The sequence below is a fragment of the Amblyraja radiata genome, chromosome 40 (genome assembly GCF_010909765.2).
Source record: "Amblyraja radiata isolate CabotCenter1 chromosome 40, sAmbRad1.1.pri, whole genome shotgun sequence".
Taxonomy (NCBI): Eukaryota; Metazoa; Chordata; class Chondrichthyes; order Rajiformes; family Rajidae; genus Amblyraja; species Amblyraja radiata.
The window spans coordinates 5,943,233-5,965,928 of NC_045995.1; the positions used below are offsets into that span (position 1 = coordinate 5,943,233).

Below are 22,696 nucleotides of genomic sequence, written 5' to 3' on the forward strand. Positions count from 1 at the left end.
GTAGTGGAAGCAGGTAGGGAGACTGACAACAACCTCCGGGAACCTACGGTAACCGCACGGAAACCTTGGGTGGGGCACAAAGTCTCCAGACGTTTCTGTTCAGGTTTCCTAATCTCTCTCTCTCTCTCTCTCTCTCTCTCTCTCTCTCTCTCTCTCTCTCTCTCAGCTCCCTCCACCCTCTCTCTCATCTCTCAATCTCGTCTCCGGCTCTCTCTCTCTCTTCTCCTCTTCTCTTCTCTTCTCCTGTCTCTCTCTCTCCTCTCTCTCTCACTACTCTCCTCCTCTCATCTCTCCTCGCGTCTCTCTTCCGGGTCTCTCTCTCAGGGTCGGTCTCTCTCTCTCTCTCTCTCTCTCTCTCTCTCTCTCTCTCTCTCTCTCTCTCTCTCTCTCTCTCTCTCTCTAGTGGCTTTTTCACGGGGCGACTTCACGCAAGATGTAACCAGAGTGAAGTGGTCGTGGTCTAGCACGATATCACACGATATAACGGGGGGTAGATAAAGAGTTCCCACGGTACTCGGCATTTCTGTTATTTGTGCGAGTGACTTGTCCGTCTCCCGAGCTTTCCCGTTAAATCTTGAATGAACATTGTGAAGTGTTGTTAAATCATCACGTGGCACAAATGATGTCACTTTTTTTTCACACACTATAGATATCCTCCCTTGGTTGAATTGGCTCATTTGGAGACATGTTTTACTGTGTATGTGGGAGACACAGATGGACTGAGCACAGTACCTCGGTCTTACTGTGTGTGTGAGAGGGGGAGAAAGAGACGTACACTCACAGAGGCAGAGTCTCTCAGCCTGTGTAAGAGGGAGGGAGGGAGGGAGGGAGAGAGAGAGAGAGAGAGAGGCACACACAAGGTGGATGTGAAATCTCACCTGCCTGTTTCAGTGACAGACACCCGCCGCCAGTAAATGAAGACACCCCCATCTGTCTCTCCCTCGACTCTCCCACCTTTCCCTCCCAACTCCAGTCCCGTCCCGACCCCCTGGGAAACTGAATAGAGCAACAATCAACTGCTGCCTGTGCGCTGATATGACAATAAAGGCTACTTTACTTTACTGAGTTAAAGAGTTCCCACGGTAGACTGTAAAACTGGGACCCTGGTTCTGGACTCCCCCAACATCGGGAACATTCTTCCTGCATCTAGCCTGTCCAATCCCGTAGATACTGATTAGACCGGTATCTATTTATTTACTTTATTAATGATTTCAATTAAATAGTGGGAACATCAGGCCGCAAACGTTATTTCTTGAGTGTTAGTGCTGGACTTTGACTCGACCTTTGACTCGTCGTTACAGACTTCATAAAGAAATGTGTGGAGGACTGCATCCCTACAAAAACCTTCCGAGTGTTTCCCAATCAGAAACCTTGGATGAACTATGAGATCCGTACTCTCCTGAAGTCCAGACACATGGCATTCACATCCAACGATACAGTGGCCTACATGAAGACCAGATACGACCTTGGTAAGGCCATCAAAAAGGCCAAAAGGGACTTCTGCTCCAAACTGGAGGACGAGACAGATGTTCGGCAGCTGTGGCAGGGTCTGAATGCAATCACCTCCTACAAGGCAAAACCAGGAGGCAGCTCGAATGCCGGTGTAACATCACTCCCTGACGAGCTCAATGCGTTTTACGCACGCTTTGACAGGGAGAATACTGATGTGCCTTCCCGATCCCCCATTCGCTGTGATGGCATTTCAGTCTCAGTCACAGAGGCCGATGTCAGGAAATCCTTCAGAGGGGTGAACCCCCGAAAAGCACCTGGACCTGATGGTATACCCGGCCGTGTTCTAAAAACCTGTGCGGACCAACTGGCGGGAGTTTTTACGGACATTTTCAACCTCTCACTTCTGAGGTCTGAGGTCCCCACCTGCTTTAAAAGGGCATCAATTATACCGGTGCCCAAGAAGAGTAAGGTGACGTGCCTCAATGACTATCGACCAGTGGCACTAACGCCGGTGGTGATGAAGTGCTTTGAGAGGTTGATCATGGAGCAAATCAACTCCTACATCGCCAAAAACCTGGACCCACTGCAGTTCGCATACCGCCACAACAGATCAACGGTGGATGCGATCTCGCTGGCCCTCCACTCCGCACTGGACCACTTGGACAACAAAAACTCATATGTCAGGCTGTTATTCATTGATTACAGCTCGGCATTTAACACAATCATCCCCTCCAAACTGGTTACCAAACTCGCAGAACTGGGTCTCTGCGCATCCCTCTGCAACTGGATCCTCGACTTCCTCGTCCACAGACCACAGTCTGTTCGTATTGGTGGAAATGTGTCAGCCTCAATAACAATCAGCACGGGAGCACCTCAAGGCTGCGTGCTCAGCCCCCTGCTGTACTCACTCTATACCCATGACTGCGTAGCGAACCACAGTGCGAACTCCATCATCAAGTTCGCTGATGACACCACTATTGTGGGGCGTATCACTGATGGGGATGAGTCAGAGTACAGAAGAGAGATCGAGCAACTGTCCATATGGTGCCAGCGCAATAACCTGGCCCTGAACACCAGCAAAACCAAGGAACTGATTGTGGACTTTGGAAGGAGTAGGAGGGGGACCCACAGCCCCATTTATATCAACGGGTCGATGGTTGAAAGGGTCAAGAACTTCAAATTCCTGGGTGTGCACATCTCTGAAGATCTTTCCTGGTCCGAGAACACGAACGCAATTATCAAAAAAGCTCATCAGCGCCTCTACTTCCTGAGAATATAACGGAGAGTCGGATTGTCAAGGAAGACTCTCTCTAACTTCTACAGGTGCACAGTCGAGAGCATACTGACCGGTTGCATCGTGGCTTGGTTCGGAAATTTGAGCGCCCTGGAGAGGAAAAGATTACAGAAAGTAGTAAACACTGCCCAGTCCATCATCGGCTCTGACCTTCCTTCCATCGAGGGGATTTATCGCAGTCGCTGCCTCAAAAAGGCTGGCAGTATCATCAAAGACCCACACCATCCTGGCCACACACTGATCTCCCTGCTACCTTCAGGTAGAAGGTACAGGAGCCTGAAGACTGCAACAACCAGGTTCAGGAATAGCTACTTCCCCTCAGCCATCAGGTTATTAAACCTGGCTCGGACAAAACTCTGATTATTAGCAACCACTTTCTGTTATTTGCACTACCAGTTTATTTATTCATGTGTGTATATATTTATATCATGGTATATGGACACATTTATCTGTTTTGTAGTAAATGCCTACTATTCTCTGTGTGCTTAAGCAAAGCAAGAATTTCATTGTCCTATACAGGGACACATGACAATAAACTCTCTTGAACTTGAACTTGAACCTTCCTAGTTAGCCGGTGCCTGAGACTGAGCCAAGCAATGTCCAGACCTGACTTCAACACAAAGTGATGGAGGAACTCAAAGGGTCAGGCTCGTCCAACGCTGTGTTTTGCTCGTGATACCTGCGTCTGCAGTTCCTCGTGTCTTCAGACCAGAGTTGCCACTTGACTCCGATATGACCATCACAGAGCATACGGAAGATAGACACGAAATGCTGTAGTAACACAGCGGGACGGGCAGCATCTCTGGAGAGAAGGAATGTGTGACGTTTCGGTTCGAGACCCTTCTTCAGAGTCTCGTCCCGAAACGTCACCCATTCCGAGGGTCTCGAATGAGGTAGGTAGTAGTTCAGGAATGCTCTGTGATTGGTGTTAGGATGGTTCAGTTACATAAGTGCTCACATGTAGGCACCGTTTTCGCAGTGGAAGCTCCGAGACTGTGCAGCGGGCGATTGTCGTGTTGGCTGGGTCTCCTGTTATCCATGCAGGGGATTGACCTCAGTCTGAAGAAGGCTCTCGACCCGAAACGCCACCCGTTCCTTCTCTCCAGAGTTGCTGCCTGTCCGGCTGAGTTGCTCCAAGCAACTGGTGTCTATCTTCAAAGGACTGACCACCGGGCTGGATGTCGGGGCTGGTGTGTTGCGTTTCACAGACCGAACTGTCCAATTAATGGTAACAGATGGGCACTGAGGGAAGTCCCCCCCCTCTCTGTTTATCTGCCCTTTCTTTAACTTTTGTGCCTCTATGCAAGTATCTCACGAGCCATCCCAGACTGCCCATTTCTGCTCCCCCTCGTCTTTAATAACTACATTTCCCTAACAATTACTATCTTTGTTAGTTATAGGAGCAAAATTAGGCCATTCGGTCCATTAAGTCCACTCCGCCATTCAATCGCGGCTGATCTATCTCTCCCTCTCAACCACATTCTCTTGCCTTCTCCCCATAACCTCCTGACAGCCGCACTAATCAGGAATGTATCTATCTCTGCCCCTATTCTTCACCCTTTTGACAGTAGTTTTGTTTTATTGGAGACGCGGGAGACAGCGGATGCTGGAATACTGAGCAAAACACGAAATGCTGGAGGAACTCGGTGCATTTGTGGTTAAGAAGGAACTGCAGATGCTGGAAAATCGAAGGTACACAATAATGCTGGAGAAACTCAGCGGATGCAGCAGCATCTATGGAGCGAAGGAAGTAGGCAACGTTTCGGGCCGAGACGTTGCCTATTTCCTTCGTTCCATAGATGCTGCTGCACCCGCTGAGTTTCTCCAGCATTTGTGTGTGTGGGTGGGAGTAGGGGGGGGGGGAGAGATAAGGCAGCCTGAAGAAAGTGTCGCCTGTCCATTTCCCTCCGTAGTTGCTGCCTGGCCCGCGGAGTTCCTACAGTCTTAGAAACTGCTTTAGACAAAAAGAGACACAAACTGCTGGAGTAAAAATGCTCAGCAAGTGAGGTACCTGAACACTCAAAAATGAAAAAGAATGAAAATGTGATTATTTCACCTCCCTTCAACTATTTTGTGTTTCAGCATGAGAGGGATTATAACATTAGAGACATTCATCTTGTAGTGATGTGTTAATGAAGAATTGCAGACATCAATCTGATAGTAAAAAATATATTTATTTAACAATGAGGTAAAACAAGCACTGACAATCAAACTGCTCAGTTACTCACCGTTCGCAGGAGTTTCCACGGTACCCGCAAGAGTTATTACGGATATCGCACGGATATCGCACTGACCACTATGTTCATACAATGTTGCAATGCTCAACCACAAGTGTACAAGTCACTCTTGGAGAAATTCAAACTTTCTTGAATTTTCTCCCGAGTGACCAAGATACACGATTACCTGCCGTTAGCGCTACGGTGGTCCACGGTGGTCCACGAATGCCGTACTGTTATCGCACGAGGTTCCCACGATGTTAAACTCTGGTATGGCGAGTTCTCACGGTGCGACCTGAAGCAAGATGTCACCCGAGTGAAGTGGTCGTGGTCCAGCACGAGTTCCGCACGATAAAGTGTTCCCACGATAAAGAGTTCCCACGGTACTCGGCAATTCTGTCATTTGTGCGACTGACTTGTCCGTCTCCCGATCTTTCCCGTTAATCGTGAATGAACATCGTGGACTGTAGTGTAGTTAATCACGTGGCACAAATGATGTCACTTTTTTTTCACACGCTATATAAATATCCTCCGTTCGTAGAATTGTCTCATTTGCAGACATGCCTATACAAAGTTGGTTCGAGTACAGGCTGGTTGTTATTTTCATTGACGTGCTGTATGCATTAGCGCAACATGTGCATCGAAAACGCTTGCGTGAAGGCAGAAGGGTGAGATTAATTAAAAAGATAATTAAGAGGAAGTCTCACTGGGTTAAGCCCATGTTTCAACGGAGACCTCAATTAGGACAATATGAGCAACTGCTTAATGTGCTGTGCGAAGAGGATAAAAGTGCATTCAAAAACGTTGTCAGAATTTCACCCGAGCTCTTTAATGAGTTAAAGAATAATTTGGGACCTCATGCATAATTTATTTTATGGCTCTAAAAGAGACATGATTCCCACTTCAAACGAAGAGGGTGTAAAAGCTGTCTGCCACTACTTTTACATTGCAGCTGCAGGGAACAGACAGACTTATAAGATAAATTAAAGGTGACTGCAAAAACAGCACTTTTACATCTGTAGCATTGTATGTTTTAAAATCATGGATAACATTAAATTGTTCTCCTGTACATAAACTAATATATTGTTATAGTTACTCACATGAGCACCGGGGATACTCAGCAGCCTTCGTCTCCAGCAGGTTGCGCTTTCTCTCCCTATTTCTATAATCCTCTCTGGATTTGTCATAGAGAATCTCATTGAATTGGTACCACTCCACCAGTTCACCCTCTTGTTCCCTGTTGAAGTTATATGGCTTTACCTTCTGCCATCTAACCTTTATGTTCTCGTCTGCTGAGAATATTGTGGAGGCAACAGCTACTGGGGAGGCAATCTCAAATCCACCTTGATCACCCTCTCCCTGCTCCAAGGAGCCCACAGGCAGTGGTATCTCTGGCATCTCCTCTTGCCTCTCCACCTGTCTCTCTTGCTGAGTTTCCTCCTCATTTACCTGCATGGCTAAAAACTTTCCGAATTTCTTTGACCCCTTTCTTTGCGATTTTCTGAGAGGCATCTCTGCAAGTCTTACTGTGAAAAAGATTCTCAAACAATGACAATTAGGTGGGACGTCCTCGATGGACACATGGTCCATTGGCGATATTGAGACCACCTCTTTTACTCACCTTATGTCCCTTCTGTCCAGCTTCCGGGTTTACCGTTCGCAGGAGTTCCCACGGTATTCGCAAGTGTCATTACGGATATCGCACGGATATCGCACTGGCATCTGCGTCCATACAATGTTGCAACGCTGCTCAAGACACTCTTGGAGAAATTCAAAAATTTTTGAATTTTCTCCCGACCTTACCAAGTCACACGACTACCTGCCGTTAGCGCCACGGAGGTCCTCGGTGGTCCACGAATGCCTGTACTGCTATCGCAGAAGGTTCCCACGATGTTAAATCTTGTTAGGTCTTGCTTCAGGTCGCACAATGAGAAAGCCCTTTAAAGTTGCGTCAAGTCGCCCCGTGAAAAAAGAGCTCTATGATCTACTCAGCCGGGCGCGCAGAGAAGGTAGAGGTCGAGAGGAGAGGAGCGGTGAGAAACAGAGAGAGAGAGCGGGAGGAAGAGGAGAGAGAGAGAGAGAGAGGAGGAGAGAGAGAGAGAGAGAGAGAGAGAGAGAGAGAGAGAGAGAGCGATAGAGAGAGAGCGAGAGAGAGAGAGAGAGAGAGAGAGAGAGAGAGAGAGGAAAGCTAGCAGAGAGACGAGAGAGAGAGAGATCGAGAGAGCCAGAGATAAGATGAGAACGAGGCGAGAAGAGAGAAGAGTCTCTCTCTCTCTCTAATCTCTCTCTATCTCTCTCTCTCTCTCTCTCTCTCTCTCTCTCTCTCTCTCTCTCTCTCTCTCTCTCTCTCTCTCTCTCTCGCGCTCTCTCTCTCTCAGCACTGGGCCAAAGACAGACGAGGGAAGAAGGAGAAACAAGCGTATCGACGAAGGTGCAGCGCAAGAGATAGAGACAGTGAGAAATATGGGGACACCATCCTGGCCACACATTCATCTCCCTGCTACATCCAAGTAGAAGGTACAGGAGCCTGAAGACTGCTACAACCAGGTTCACGAATAGCTACTCCCCCACAGTCGTCAGGCTATTAAACTCTGCTCATTAATAACCCAATATCTGTCATTTGCTCTTTATCCGTTTATTTATTCATGTGTGTATATATTTACACAATCGTAAATGGACACACTGATCTGTCCAGTGGTGGGCAAATTAATGGAAAGAATACTTAGAGATAATATATATAAGCATCTGGATAAACAGGGTCTGATTAGGAACAGTCAACATGGATTTGTGCCTGGAAGGTCATGTTTAACTAATCTTCTTGAATTTTTTGAAGATGTTACTCGGGAAATTGATGAGGGTAAAGCAGTGGATGTTGTGTATATGGACTTCAGTAAGGCATTTGACAAGGTTCCTCATGGAAGGTTGGCTAAGAAGGTTCAATGGTTGGGTATTAATGGTGGAGTAGCAAGATGGATTCAACAGTGGCTGAATGGGAGATGCCAGAGAGTAACGGTGGATGGTTGTTTGTCAGGGTGGAGGCCAGTGACGAGTGGGGTGCCACAGGGATCTGTGTTGGGTCCACTGTTGTTTGTCATGTACATCAATGATCTGGACGATGGCGTGGTAAATTGGATTAGTAAGTATGCAGATGATACTAAGATAGGTGGGGTTGCGGGTAATGAAGTAGAGTTTCAAAGTCTACAGAGAGATTTATGCCAGTTGGAAGAGTGGGCTGAAAGATGGCAGATGGAGTTTAATGCTGATAAGTGTGAGGTGCTACATCTTGGCAGGACAAATCAAAATAGGACGTACATGGTAAATGGTAGGGAATTGAAGAATGTAGGTGAACAGAGGGATCTGAGAATAACTGTGCACAGTTCCCTGAAAGTGGAATCTCATGTAGATAGGGTGGTAAAGAAAGCTTTTGGTGTGCTGGCCTTTATAAATCAGAGCATTGAGTATAGAAGTTGGGATGTAATGTTAAAATTGTACAAGGCATTGGTGAGGCCAATTCTGGAGTATGGTGTACAATTTTGGTCGCCTAATTATAGGAAGGATGTCAACAAAATAGAGAGAGTACAGAGGAGATTTACTAGAATGTTGCCTGGGTTTCAGCAACTAAGTTACAGAGAAAGGTTGAACAAGTTAGGGCTTTATTCTTTGGAGCGCAGAAGGTTAAGGGGGGACTTGATAGAGGTTTTTAAAATGATGAGAGGGATAGACAGAGTTGACGTGGAAAAGCTTTTCCCACTGAGAGTAGGGAAGATTCAAACAAGGGGACATGACTTGAGAATTAAGGGACTGAAGTTTAGGGGTAACATGAGGGGGAACTTCTTTACTCAGAGAGTGGTAGCTGTGTGGAATGAGCTTCCAGTGAAGGTGGTGGAGGCAGGTTCGTTTTTATCATTTAAAAATAAATTGGATAGTTATATGGATGGGAAAGGAATGGAGGGTTATGGTCTGAGCGCAGGTATATGGGACTAGGGGAGATTATGTGTTCGGCACGGACTAGAAGGGTCGAGATGGCCTGTTTCCGTGCTGTAATTGTTATATGGTTATATGGTTAAATGCCTACTATGTTATGTGTGCTGAAGCATTGTCCTATCAGGGACACATGACAATAAACTCACTTGAACTTGAACTGAGTGGACACAAGAGAGAGAGAGTTGGGAAATCTCCGAAAAATGTGGAGGTGTGGCGACATTTAAAAGCAATTAACATATATATATTTATATTAATAGGTTTTCAATGTCTCCGCACATCACCATTTCCCTCAACATTTACTTACTATATAGATATCTATATTACTAAAAGTCTGATCTTGACCGCTTTTGGCCCACTGTGCTGCGATGTCCGAGAGAACGCCGCCACCAACGGCCGTAGTTTTTGGGCACGTCGCTCAGAGCCCCCCTCCGCCTTTTGGGACCAGAGTATTTTTCCCATCGATGAAAAACCTGAGATATTAATCTTTAAAAAAAACAAAACATTCTCTCTGCTGCCCCCGCAGGCGACATGGGGGGGGGGGGGGACTATAAAACGCGGAAGTGCCGTGCCTCACTCAGTCTCTGCCAGACCCAAGAAGCGAGAAGGTCACGGCTCTCTGAGCTGCGAAGCACGTCTACTCCACGGCGAGTCCCCTCGATGTGGATTTCAGCAAACGGATGTGATTTTGACGGCTTGCCTGCTTCCTCAGTGTTTTTATTTTTCCGCAATTGCTTGGCATTTTTAAAATTGCTTTTGACCGAACTGATATGTATTTTGTCGGCTTGCTTGTTTGGTCAGTGTTTTTATCCACAATTGCTTGGCATTTTTTTAAATTGCTTTTCACTCAACTGATGTGTATTTTGTCGGTTTTCTTGCTCAGTGTTTTTTTCCCGCAATTGATTGGCGTTTTTTTAAATTGCTTTTCAGCGAACGGATGTGTTTTTTTGTCGGCTTGCCTGCTTGCTCTGTGTTTTTTTTCCGCAATTGCTTGGCATTTTAAAAATTGCTTTTCAGCGAACGGATGTGTTTTTTGTCCACTTGCCTGCTTGCTCAGTGTTTTTTCCCGCAATTGCTTGGCTTTTTAAAAGGGCTTGCTTGCAACAGTTTTTGGATGTATAAAGTGAATAAACATTTTATTAGATCAGAACTGTGTTTACTTTCAAAATTGGCGCTCATTCTGCGATTTTACTTCGGAGTCACGTGAGTGACTACGTGAAGAAGGGCCGTCCGTCTGCGTGCGCGTCATTACGTCTGAACGCAACGCGCACGACGGACTGGCAGGCACTGTGTCCTCCCAGCCGTCAGGATGGGCAGGTAAGCAGAGTTGAATTACTTACCTGCGTTCTTTCGGGCTTGAAGCTTTTTGTAGAGACCAGATGTCGACGAGACGGTCCGCGGGGAAGCCGGCTGCTGAAGACCGCAGCATTCCCAGTAGCGGGCGATGGTCTTGTTCCCGACATTAGCGCCGGCAGCAGAACCGGAAGGAAACTTTGTGCAGTAGGAGGAGCTCCATGGTGGTCCTGCGGTACGTAATACCACCCGTAAGTCTAACAAACCCGTTGTCTCAGATGAGTCCGGGGAAGAGGGATACCCTCCCTCAACGGATAGCGTCTGAGGACGACTCTCCCACATGGAACAATTTATGGAGAAGTTGCTCCAACAATGATCTGCTCCGAAGGAGGCTGTATCAGCACGGGCCTACAGCAGGCCGTGGCAGCAGCCTCACACACGGGGCAGCCCAATGTCTTCCCCATTGGAGGGGGAAGTACATATGGAAGAAACCAGTACAAAAGAAGGTGGACCTTCCCAGGGACACGCTGAAGAAAGGAAGTAAGTAAGTAAGTTTTACTTATATAGCACTAAGTCAACTCGCATTAACACCAAAGTGCTTTATATAAAATGAATAATAATCTTCCATACAAACAAAAGAAAATAAGTACTTCTGCAATCATCCAGGTTCCACTGGGTGCTTCCCTGGATAGTGATCTAGTTAATTGACAGCCCGGATATTATGGAGAACCCGCAGGCAGCGGCACCTGTTTCAGGGTTGCACAAATGGCTCCTGCTCTGAGGAGAGGAGCACATCCACGGTCAGTTTCAGTCTGACCCAAAGCAAGAACCTCATTTAGGTCCGCTGGAGGGGCATGTCAGCGCAGGTATCCTCAGGGGCCTGCGGCAGCACCTGTTTTCAGGGCTGCCTACAAATCTCACTCTCAGTGGAGGGGAGTGCGAGTGATCAGTAGGTAACTGATCTCAAATTTAAAGTATGCACATGCATATGGCCTCAAGAGCCAGCAATTTGCAAGTGCTGGCAAGGGAACAGCGCTATCAGGATGACTTTGGAGAAACCAGCCGCCGAATCCTCTCTTCAGGTAAGACCAGAAGCAGGAAGCAAAAGCTGTCGGACCAATCAAGGTACCAACGACAAGGAAAACGTCATCAGTAGGAAACAACACACCCCACACCTCCATAGGGGTAAGCAGTTCACTGAAGCCGGTGGTAGCTTGAAAGCTGGGCACGGAAATATGATCAGATCGTCTTTCAAGGCAAACTCAGAATTATGGCCAGAATTGTCTTACAAGGCAGGCTCGGTAGATGAGGTTTTTTAGACCAAGACCCAAGCAGAGGTCAGGAGAAACATGGAATCCACACTCCCTAGCAGTCCTACTCCCAATCAAGGAGAAAAAAGGAACCCGCATCAGAGGCCTTTTGGCTTACCACAAGACCACCGGTATCCATGGAGATAGGTGGGTCTGGGTTTACTGAAACAAGGAATTGTGGACCAGTTACATGCTGGTGATATTTACTCTTGTGTCTTTGTACAAAATGACAATAACATGAATTTCAGATCTGGTTCTAAAAAACAGATAATAACATGTGATTATTTTTACTGCACAACATACATAGGTTCCAAGCAGACTTGGAACTCGGACCGGAGTTTTCTTCGAGGCAGGTCCACTATTATGGTCAGGATTGCCTTTCAGGACAGGTGACAGATGGAGGATGTCAATCCATCCAGGTTTAACTCATATGTGCAGTACAGACTTTCAGAACAGTAATTTTTTGTTAGGCCTAACAACTGTTTATAGGAGCTTCTTATAAAGTGGTCACATGGCATGCATCGACCTCAAAGATGCATACTATTCGGTGTCTATTCACTAAGAACATGATACATTCCGGAGGCAGGAGATATTTGAAGTTTATCGGGATAGCATGGCTCTACCAAATGGGTTGACATCAGCTCCTAGACTATTGACTACAGAAACCAATTCTGGGTCTACAAAGGTCTCAGAACCACATCGTAATGGCATATTTGGAGGACTTTTTCATTTTGGAGTCACCAAGAATTGGCAGAAGCATCAATCAAAGCAAACCAAAACCCTGTTTGAAAGACTTGTTTACCTCATCCATCCAGTTAAATCAAAATTGACACCTCCAAGGGTAATTGATTACCTAGGATTTACTATCAAACACAGTAAATATGTTGGTGACTTTGCCTAGGGGCAAACAACATGATTTAAGTAAGCCTGCTATGACCTGATTGTCAAATACTAGCCATCTATCAGGCAAACAGCGAGTGTAATTGGCCAATTGTAGCTGCATTTCCAACAGTACGTCACGGGCCTTTGCATTACCAGAATTTACAGCGAGCAAAGGAACGAACACTCAGATTCCATGCAGGCCAAATTGGCAAAACTATGGACTGCCAGCAGAGGCCATTGTTGAATAACTATGGTGGATAACGAACGTAAGACAGCTCAAGGGAAATCTTGCTCGATAGCCATCGGTGGTTCTTCAGACCAATGCAAGCGGCTAAGGATGGGGAGCCACAAACACAGTCTAGAGCTGTGGGGGCAGATGGAATGAGCAGGAGTCTGTAATTCCCCAACACATGGAATCAAATACCCAGAATTGTTGGGGGCACAATATGGACTTAAGGTTTCTGTAGCAACATGCAACCTGTGCTTGTTCAAATTCAGATTGACAACACCACAGCGGTGACATATATCAATCACAAGGGTGGTGTAAATTCTGTACCTTGCGACAGATTGTCGAACCTCATTTGGCACTGGTGTATCGAGAGTAATATTTGGGTTACAGCGGTCTATCTACGAGAAGATATAACACGGTGACAGATGCTGGATCGCGAATGTTTAATAACAACACAGAATGGATTTTGAATCGGGCAGTATTTAACGAAATAACTACACGAATTGGCATACCAGATATTGATCTGTTTGCATCTAGATTAAACCATCAGTTACCCAGATATGTATCCTGCGAGCTGGATCCAGAAGCAAAGTCAGTGGATGCTTTCTCCCTCAATTGGGGAGGAACGTTTATGTATGCCTTCCGCCAATTTGTCTCACAAACCGATGCTTGACCAAAATCAAGCAAGACTAAGCCACAAGCATATTGCTAGTGCCAGATTGGCTTACTCAAGCCTGTTTCTCAAAATGTTTTGAGAATTATAGTCCAGCCAGTTATGGCTGTACGCAAGAGCAGGGACCTCCTAGTGAACCCAGTTACAGGGAGCAATCATCCACTACATGAACGTATTAACTTGTTGATCTGCAGATTCTGAGGAGGCCATTTCAAGGCCGAATAAACACAACATAGTTCGGATAACGGATGTCTTGGAGTTCCTATCAACTCTGTACTATAACTATAACTATAACCATAGACATAGTGCAATCTATAGTGCCAGAGGCGCACTCTCCTCCTATTTGATGCTGGAAGCAGGGCACGGGTCGATAGGAACGCACCCCTTGACAACACAATTCATGAAGGGAATATACAATTTAATACCTCCGAAGCCAAGGTACACGGACACATGGGATGTGAGCGTGGTACTAACCCTACTTTGACAGTGGGGATCGCCTATAAGTAACCATGAAGGTGGTATGCTGATGGCACTACTAACAGCACAAAGATTCCAGACACTGCAAAAGCTACGGTTGGACTACATGACCACCAATATGAACAACATAACATTCATAATCAGGAACCTAATAAAACAGAGCAGGCCAGGAATGCCAGGGATGAAGATCCAGTTCTCGGCATATCCAGAGGACCAACGGTTGTGTGTGTGGTAACATACTAACACCACTATCTGAGATTCACGGAGAACCTCAGAGGCTCATAACAATCGGTCCTCATCAGCTATAAAAAAACACACTAGCAGTTGTCAACTCAAACCATCTCCAGATGGTCAAAGGAGGTTATGGCGGTAGCAGGAGTGAACATTTATATCGTTAAATCTCTCTCCACCAGGGCTGCATCTACGTCGGCAGCAAGAGCTATGGACGTGCTCCTTGACGTCATCCCAGTGGCTGCAGGATGGACGAATGAATGAACGGTCCACCGGTTTTATAACAAACCCATAACCAGACTGGTTACTTTGCACGTACCATTTTAATTTATGTTCCCTAGTTTCCCTCCAAGATTGGGAGGGGTAACTGTTTTTTAAAAACGTTTTCTTTCATTTAAAGCATCAGTGTCTTTACTTAACTACGTAATGTCTGAATGCTTTAATGATTACACTCATCCATGGTCAATCCATTCAGTGTGTGACGCCTGGATTCGCAACCGGCGTAAAATCACAGAGCTTAGAAATCTTCACGTAGTCACTCATGTGACTCCGAAGTAAAATAGTAAGATTAAACGAGAACTTACCAATTTGAAGTTTGATCTTGATTTTATGAGGAGTTACGATGAGCGATTACGTGCCCACCGCTCCCACACTCATACTATCAAGGTCATATGGAATTTCTAGTTTCTTCACAATCTTACTATTCCCAGGTCTTCTTTTTATCTGTGATTTAACACTGCTGCTTTGAATATTGACGCGCACGCAGACGGACGGCCCTTCTTCACGTAACCGCTCATCGTAACTCCTCATAAAATCAAGATCAAACTTCAAACTGGTAAGCTCGTTTAGAAACATAGAAGTATAGAAAATAGGTGCAGGAGTAGGCCATCCGGCCCTTCGAGCCTGCACCGCCATTCAATATGATCATGGCTAATCATCCAACTCAGTATCCTGGACGTGCCTTCTCTCCATACCCCTTGATCCCTTTAGCCACAAGGGCCACATCTAACTCCCTCTTAAATATAGCCAATGAATTGGCCTCAACTACCTTCTGTGGCACATAATTCCAGAAATGCACCACTCTCTGTGTGAAAAATATTTTCCTCATCTCGGTCCTAAAATATTTGCTCCTTATCCTTAAACTGTGACCCCTTGTTCTGGACTTCCCCAACATCGGGAACAATCTTCCTGCATCTAGCCTGTCCAACCCCTTAAGAATTTTGTAAGTTTCTATAAGATCTTACTATTTTCGCTTGGTTGCAAGATTTGCGCCGATGGCGTCATTTCCGGTTCGTGGCAAGCAGCGAGAGGGTGTCGTCAAGATGGCATTTTACTAGAATGTTGCCTGGGTTTCAGCAACTAAGTTACAGAGAAAGGTTGAACAAGTTAGGGCTTTATTCTTTGGAGCGCATAAGGTTAAGGGGGGACTTGATAGAGGTCTTTAAAATGATGAGAGGGATAGACAGAGTTGACGTGGATAAGCTTTTCCCACTGAGAGTAGGGAAGATTCAAACAAGGGGACATGACTTGAGAATGAAGGGACAGGAATTTAGGGGTAACATGAGGGGGAACTTCTTTACTCAGAGAGTGGTGGTTGTGTGGAATGAGCTTCCAGGGAAGGTGGTGGAGGCAGGTTCGTTTTTATAATTTAAAAATACATTGGATAGTTATATTGACGGGAAAGGAATGGAGGGTTATGGTCTGAGCGCATGTATATGGGACTAGGGGAGAATACGTGTTCGGCACGGACTAGAAGGGTCGAGATGGCCTGTTTCCGTGCTGTAATTGTTATATGGTTATATGGTTATATAATTGCAGACGCTGTTAAATAATTCATGAGTTTACTGCTCTGTCTATGCTGAGTGCGTTGGTTGGACGTTATTAAAAGCATGATTTTGCTTCAGCAGCAGCCTCCACAGCAGGCTTTAACTTATCGTTTTACACTCTAAATATTCAACACGTTCTGAAGTTAATTTGGCATTTTAGTATTGGGTGTATGTGTGTGAATTAGTCTGTGTGTGTGTGTGTGTGTGTGTGTGTGAATGAGTCTGTGTATGAATGTGTGTGTGAATGAGTGTGTGAATGAGTGTGTGTATGAATGAGTCTTTGTGTGTGAATGTGTGTGTGAATGAGTGTGTGTATGAATGTGTGTGTGAATGTGTGTGTGAATGAGTATTGTGTGTGTGTGAATGAGTATGTGTGTGTGCGTGAATGAGTCTGTGTGTGTGTGAATGAGTGTGTGGATGTGTGTGAGCGTGAATGAGTCTGTGTGTGTGTGTGTGTGTGTGCCAATGAGTCTGTGTGTGTGTGTGAATCTGTGTGTGTGTGTGTGTGATCAGCAAATAGCACAAGTAATATAGTCTTTCGTAGTTCAGAGCGTATGTGTTATGTTTAATAGTCTGATGGCTGTCAAGTAGAAGCTGTTCCTCAATGTAGATGTTACAGTTTTCAGTTTACAAAAGTCGGACGTGACTCCAGACGCCGGGCATCAGTCAGTTCAAAAGCCGTGAGAGTCAGTCCACAGGCCATGAGTTAATCCCAAGACAGTGAGTGAGTCCAGAGGCACCCCCCCCCCAACTGAAGACGCTGCCCTCCGCCTGGCTATAGAATGCGCCCCCTCCTGCCCCCTACTGACGCCGCCCACATCCCCTGCTGGGTCCTCTGGCGAGTGACTGTACTGCCAGGCCTCAGTGACTGAGCTGCCACCGCAAGAATCCATTCGGCTCACAATGTCTATACTAGCCCTCTAGAAACCGATGTTTGGGAAGTTGGGAAGTTGAAGGATAAGGGGGAAGTCATTTCGGACCGAGATGAGAAAAAAATTGTGAATCTGTGGAATACTCTGCCACAGGAGGCAATTGAGGCCAGTTCATTGGCTATATTTAAGAGTCACGTCAAGTCAAGTCAATTCACATTTATTTATATAGCACATTTAAAAAACAACTCTCGTTGGCCAAATTGCTTTACATTTGTTATAAGACTAGTATAAACAAGCTAACTACATACATATATACATATAGCCCTCGCTCAGAGGACGTCAGGAAAGGCTTGGGAGAACAGATGGGTTTTTAGTCTAGACTTATAGGAGTCGGTGGAGGGGGCAGTTCTGATGGGGAGGGGATGCTGTTCCACAGTCTAGGAGCTGCAACCGCAAAGGCGCGGCCGCCCCTGAGCTTATGCCTGGACGGCGGGATGTTCAATAACCCCAAGTCGGCCGATTTGATGGACCTGGGGGTGGTGAGGTGTGTGAGAAGACTTTTAATGTAGGTGGGGCAAGCCCATTGAGGGCTTTGTAGACATAGAGGAGGATCTTGACATTTATTCGGAACCGTACAGAGAGCCAGTGGAGAGAGGCCGGGATCGGGGTGATGTGGTCCCTTTTTCTGATGCCCGTCAGGAGTTTGCTGCGGCGTTTTGGACATTGCAGGCGGAACAGGGAAGATTTGTTGATGCCAGTGTAAAGGGAGTTGCGGTAATCTAGGCGGGAGGAGATAAATGTGTGACTAAAGGACTAACACGTCCTTTTAGCTTTTAGACTTTATTTAAGTGTTTTACGATTGCCCTTTGTCCTTTGTAAACTGAACAGAACCTGACTTGAAGACGGCAGTGAGTGTCATTTCCACATGCTAAGTTTCAATCTTCATTAAACACAGAACTATAATAACACATGAACAGGACTTTAAGAATTTTCAGCAATCTACTGTACCTAGCCCTATCCCTTGGTCTTCTTGAAGCTTTGCAATCCATCTTTGAACACTTCCCTCAACCCTCCACCCCCCGAATTCTGCTATCTGCTCCCTTCCCCGTCCATTTGCCTCTCCTTACCTCTCACCCCCCCCCCCTCCTACATCTGCTACACCCCCCGAATTCCCACACCTATCTCTTCCCTTCCCGTCCCTTTGCCTCTCCTTACCTCTGCCCCCCCCCCCCACTCCTCCCCCTTCATCTGCCCCACCCACCTCTGGATCTCCCACTGCATCCCTCCATCGCCCCCCACCTTCTATTTGTCAGATTCGCACTGACATGTCCGCCCCCATGCTAGTCATTACAGTCGCAATCGTTCTTCTCCCGCCAGGGTAAAAATGTCCTCAGGATTTTCCAAAGTCAAGCGGATAGACTTCCAAATGTCTCGGGCAAACATAGCCAATGCCCCTCCTCCACCGGGTACACAAGATTTTGTCTCAAACACTTACCGTGAACCCGGTTGGACACCAGTTCACGAATTGGATGCTGCGCTTACACTTGATGGTGGCGATGGCGGCGTTGACGTCCTTGGGGACCACGTCCCCACGGTACAATATGCAGCACGGCATGTACTGCCCTGGCGAAGGTCGCACTTCACCATCTGGTTGGCCGGCTCGAAACAGGCGTTGGTGATTTCGGGGACCGACAATTGCTCGTGGTAAGCCTTCTCGGCCGAGATCAGGGGCGCGTAGGTGGCGAGCGGGAAGTGGATGCGCGGGTAGGAGACCAGGTTGTTTTGTAACTCAGTCAGGACCACGTTGAGGGCGCCGTCGAAGCGCAGCGAGGCGGTGATGGACGACACGATCTGCGCGATCAGGCGGTTGTGGTTGGTGTACGTAGGGCGCCGACATACGTCGTAAATGGCCTCGTTGTCTACCATGAAGGCGCAGTCGTAGTGCTCCAGTGTGCAGTGGGTGACCAGCACCGCGTTGTAGGGCTCGATCACGGCGGTGGAGATCTGCGGCGCCGGGCCGACAGAACACTCCAGCTTAGATTTCTTACCGCAGTCGACGGAAAGTCTCTCCATGTATAGGGAGGTGAAGCCCTTCCAACTCTGGAAATGCAACCGCCCCGCCCCCTCACCCGAACGCGTCCCAAGCAATCCACCCCCGTCTGTGTGCACGTCCCGGTGTTAACCGGAGATCCCGGCTACAACTGGATTCGCTGAGCACCCTGAATGGAGCACGCCGCCTACAGTGGGCTCCCTTCGTCCAATAAACCGCCTGTCTCCATGGAAAGCGGCGGTCCTCAGAGTTCTATCACGTCACCTACCATAATGTCCGGTCAATACCGCAGCCCTCGACAATGACCGGCTGACGCCGCCGGTCGCGCAATTTATTCCACGCCATTATGGGGGAGGCCCGTCGTCTGATTGGTCGGCCGGGAGAATGGTTGCTAGGTGCCAGGTAAACAACGTCAGAGGCCGACGGGCACCGATTGGTCGCTTAGAGTAAAGGGCGTGTTCAAATGTTGTCCGCAATAGATAATGGGCATTGTTGTGTCACACGGTCCTGTCACTGAGTCAGATTCCCAAGCACAGGGACACCCTGCATGTCTCCTGGAATCAAATATGCACCCATCAGGTCACGCAAACTGCCCTGCAATCGCAGGGATATAAGTAGGGGCAAGAATAGAAACATAGGAACATAGAAAATAGGTGCAGGAGTAGGCCATTCGGCCCTTCGAGGATGCACCGCCATTCAATAGGATAATGGCCACATCTAACTCCATCTTAAATATAACCAATGAACTGGCCTTAACTACCTTATGTGGCAGAGAATTCCACATATTCACCACTCTCTGTGTGAAAAATGTTTTTCTCATCTCGGTCCTTAAAGACTTCCCCCTTATCCTTAAACTGTGACCCCTTGTTCTGGGCTTCCCCAACATCGGGAACAATCTTCCTGCATCTAGCCTGTCCAACCCCTTAAGAATTTTGTAAGTTTCTATAAGATACCCCTCAATCTTCTAAATTCTAGCGAGTACAAGCCGAGTCAATCCTGTTTTCCTTCATATCAAAGTCCTGCCATCACAGGAATCGGTCTGGTGAACCTTCTCTCTATGATCAGTCATGAAGGGCCGAATGGCCTACTCCTGCACCTATTTTCTATGTGTCTATGTTTCTATGCTTCAAAGGACGAGCCCTGGGAAAGCGATCACCCGCTCCAAGATGTTAAAGTCCGTCGGCAGCCATAGGGCGGTGCCTCCAGGTGGTCCCCTCGCTGAGTTAGACCCCAAGCACAGGGATCAGTAACACGTCCCCTGGAATCAAATCCTACACTCATCAGATGACGCAAACCGCCCAGCAATCGGGAGGGATGAAGTAGGGGCGGGCGTAGACATTTAGGCCCCTCGGGAATGTCCTCCATTACCAATTGCCGCCTTGCACCCCGCGGCCAATCTCCTGTACTATCTCAACACCACCTGAATTCTAGTTTGAATGCACTCAGATACACTGGGCTGGGTACACCGGCAACTGTTTGAAAACATGTTTGCTCGGCGGTGTCCAAATTAGCAGATAAACGATCACCAGGGGCGCCGCACGGTTGGCAGCCTCGCCAACAGTCTGTCTGATTTTTTCTACTCCTTCTGTTATTTTTGGTGTTTTTTTAAAGTTTGTGTTTATGTTATCAGGTTTGTTTTATGTGAGGGAAGGGGGAGGGGGTCGGGGATTTCCCCCCCCCCCCCCCCCCCAATCGTACGCTGCAGGGGATGCGATTGTTTTCCGGGTCGTATCTCCAGTCACTCTGCGGCCTAACATCATGGAGCTGGAGGCCTCGCTCGGGACTGACTTTGAGCCCCACCGCGGGGCGTGGACCATCGGAGCCGATCTCTTGTCTGAGACCGCTCCAACATCGGGCCTTCGGACATTATTATCTTGAGCTCGCAGTCTCGGGTAGAGATCGTAGACGTCGGGATCTGAAGGTTCGACAAGTCCCGACCCGGGGTCCGATCGTTCTGCGCGGAAAGCTGAGATTCCCCCCGATGAAGGAGCTGATCGCCCCGACGCGGAAGGCTCGAACGCCGCCGGCTGCGGGATAACATCGCCCCGTCAACGGTCGGCTCGAGGCCCCCGACCGCGGAGAACAAAGAAGGGAAGAGATTGAACTTTTTTTCTCGCCTTTCATAGAAATATAAAAACATAGAACATAGGTGCAGAAGTAGGCCATTCGGCCCTTCGAGCCTGCACCGCCATTCAATATGATCATGGATGATTATCCAACTCAGTCCTGTACCTGCCTTCTATCCATACCCCCTGATCCCTTTAGCCACAAGGGCTACACCTTAAATATAGCCAATGAACTGGCCTCAACTACATCCTGTAGCAGAGAATTCCACAGATTCACCACTCTCTGTGTGGAAAATGTTTTTCTCATCTCGGTCCTAAAGGGCCAGGGGTTTCTGCGGCAACAAACGAGATTCGAGGATGGTGTGCTGCCTTCCTGGTGCCAGGATCCAGGGTGTCACGGACAGAGTGCCGAAAATCCTCAAGGGCGAAGATGAACAGCCGGAAGTGGTTGTGCATGTTGGAAAGAAGGGGATGAATATTCCGCAGCGTGACTAGAGGACTAGGAAAAATGCTGAAAAGCATGACCTCCAGGGTTGTTATCTCCGGTTTGCTTCCAGTTCCTCCTGCAGGCGAGAGCAGGAACAGGGAGATACGGGACCTGAATGTGTGGCTGAGGAGCTGGTGCACATGGCAAGGATTTAGATTCTTAGATCACTATTTTGGAGTGAGGGCGAACCGTGCAAAAGGGACGAATTGCATCTTAACAGGTGGGGGACCAGCATTCTGGCAGGCAGGTTTGCCACTGCTACACGGGTGGTTTTAAACAGAATAAGGGGGGTGGGATGTCAAATGGGATAGTCGAGGATGGAGTTAAAGGGAAAAGGTTTCTTAAATGTGTGAGCGGAGAGACAGAGGCGTGTAAAATGAGGGTAGAAGCAATAGGTAGCAAGGTGAAAACGAAAAGTGGCAGGCAGCCAAATCCAGGGCAAAAATCAAATAGGGCCACTTTTCAACATAATTGTATAAGGGGTAAGAGCGTTGTAAAGGCAAGCCTGAAGGCTGTGTCTCAATGCAAGGAGTATTCGTAATAAGGTGGATGAGTTGAATGTGCAGATAGCTATTAATGATTATGATATGGTTGGGATAACGGAGACTTGGCTCCAGGTGGACAAAGGCTGAGAGCTGAACATCCAGGAATATTCAATATTCAGGAGGGATAGACAGAAATGAAAAGGAGGTGGGGTAGTGTTGCTGGTTAGAGAGGAGATGAACGCAATAGAAAGGAAGGGCATTAGCTTGGAGGATCTGGAATCGATATGGGTAGAGCTGCGAAACACTAAGGGGCAGAAAATGCTAGTGGGAGTTGTATGCAGGCCACGTAACAATAGTAGTGGAATTGGGGATGGCATCAAACAGGAAATTAGAAATGCGTGCAACAAAGGTAAAACAGTTATAATGGGTGACGACAATCTACATATAGATTGGGTGAATCAAATTGGCAAGGGTGCTGAGGTAGAGGATTTCTTGGAATGTATGCGGGATCGTTTTCTAAACCAACATGTAGAGGAACCAACGCGAGAGCAGGCTATTCTAGACTGGGTATTGAGTAATGAGGAAGGGTTATTTAGCAGTCTTGTTGTGTGTGGCCGCTTGGGCAAGAGTGACCATAATATGGCTGGGTTCTTCATAAGGATGGGGAGTGACATTATTAATTCAGAAACAAGGGTCCTGAACTTAAAGAAATGTCACTTTGAGGGTATGAGACGTGAATTGGCCAAGATAGACTGGCAATTGACTCTTAAAGGGTTGATGGTGGATATGCAATGGAAGGCATTTAAAGGCTGCCTGGATGAACTACAACAATTGTTCATCCCCATTTGTCAAAATAATAAAGCAGGCAAGGT

The 22,696-nt window shown here is 47.3% G+C and overlaps 1 long non-coding RNA gene and 1 pseudogene across 1 annotated transcript; one reads left to right on the plus strand and one right to left on the minus strand.

Annotated features, from left to right (window-relative positions):
• The first annotated feature begins 2,925 nt into the window (after positions 1-2,925).
• LOC116967608 lies at positions 2,926-7,560 on the plus strand. Its single transcript, XR_004410269.1, has 2 exons — positions 2,926-3,012; positions 7,480-7,560. It is a non-coding gene; the product is annotated as an uncharacterized LOC116967608 (long non-coding RNA).
• A 10,659-nt stretch (positions 7,561-18,219) lies between these two features.
• On the minus strand, positions 18,220-18,830 carry LOC116967557 (annotated as a pseudogene).
• Between the last annotated feature and the right edge of the window lie 3,866 nt (positions 18,831-22,696).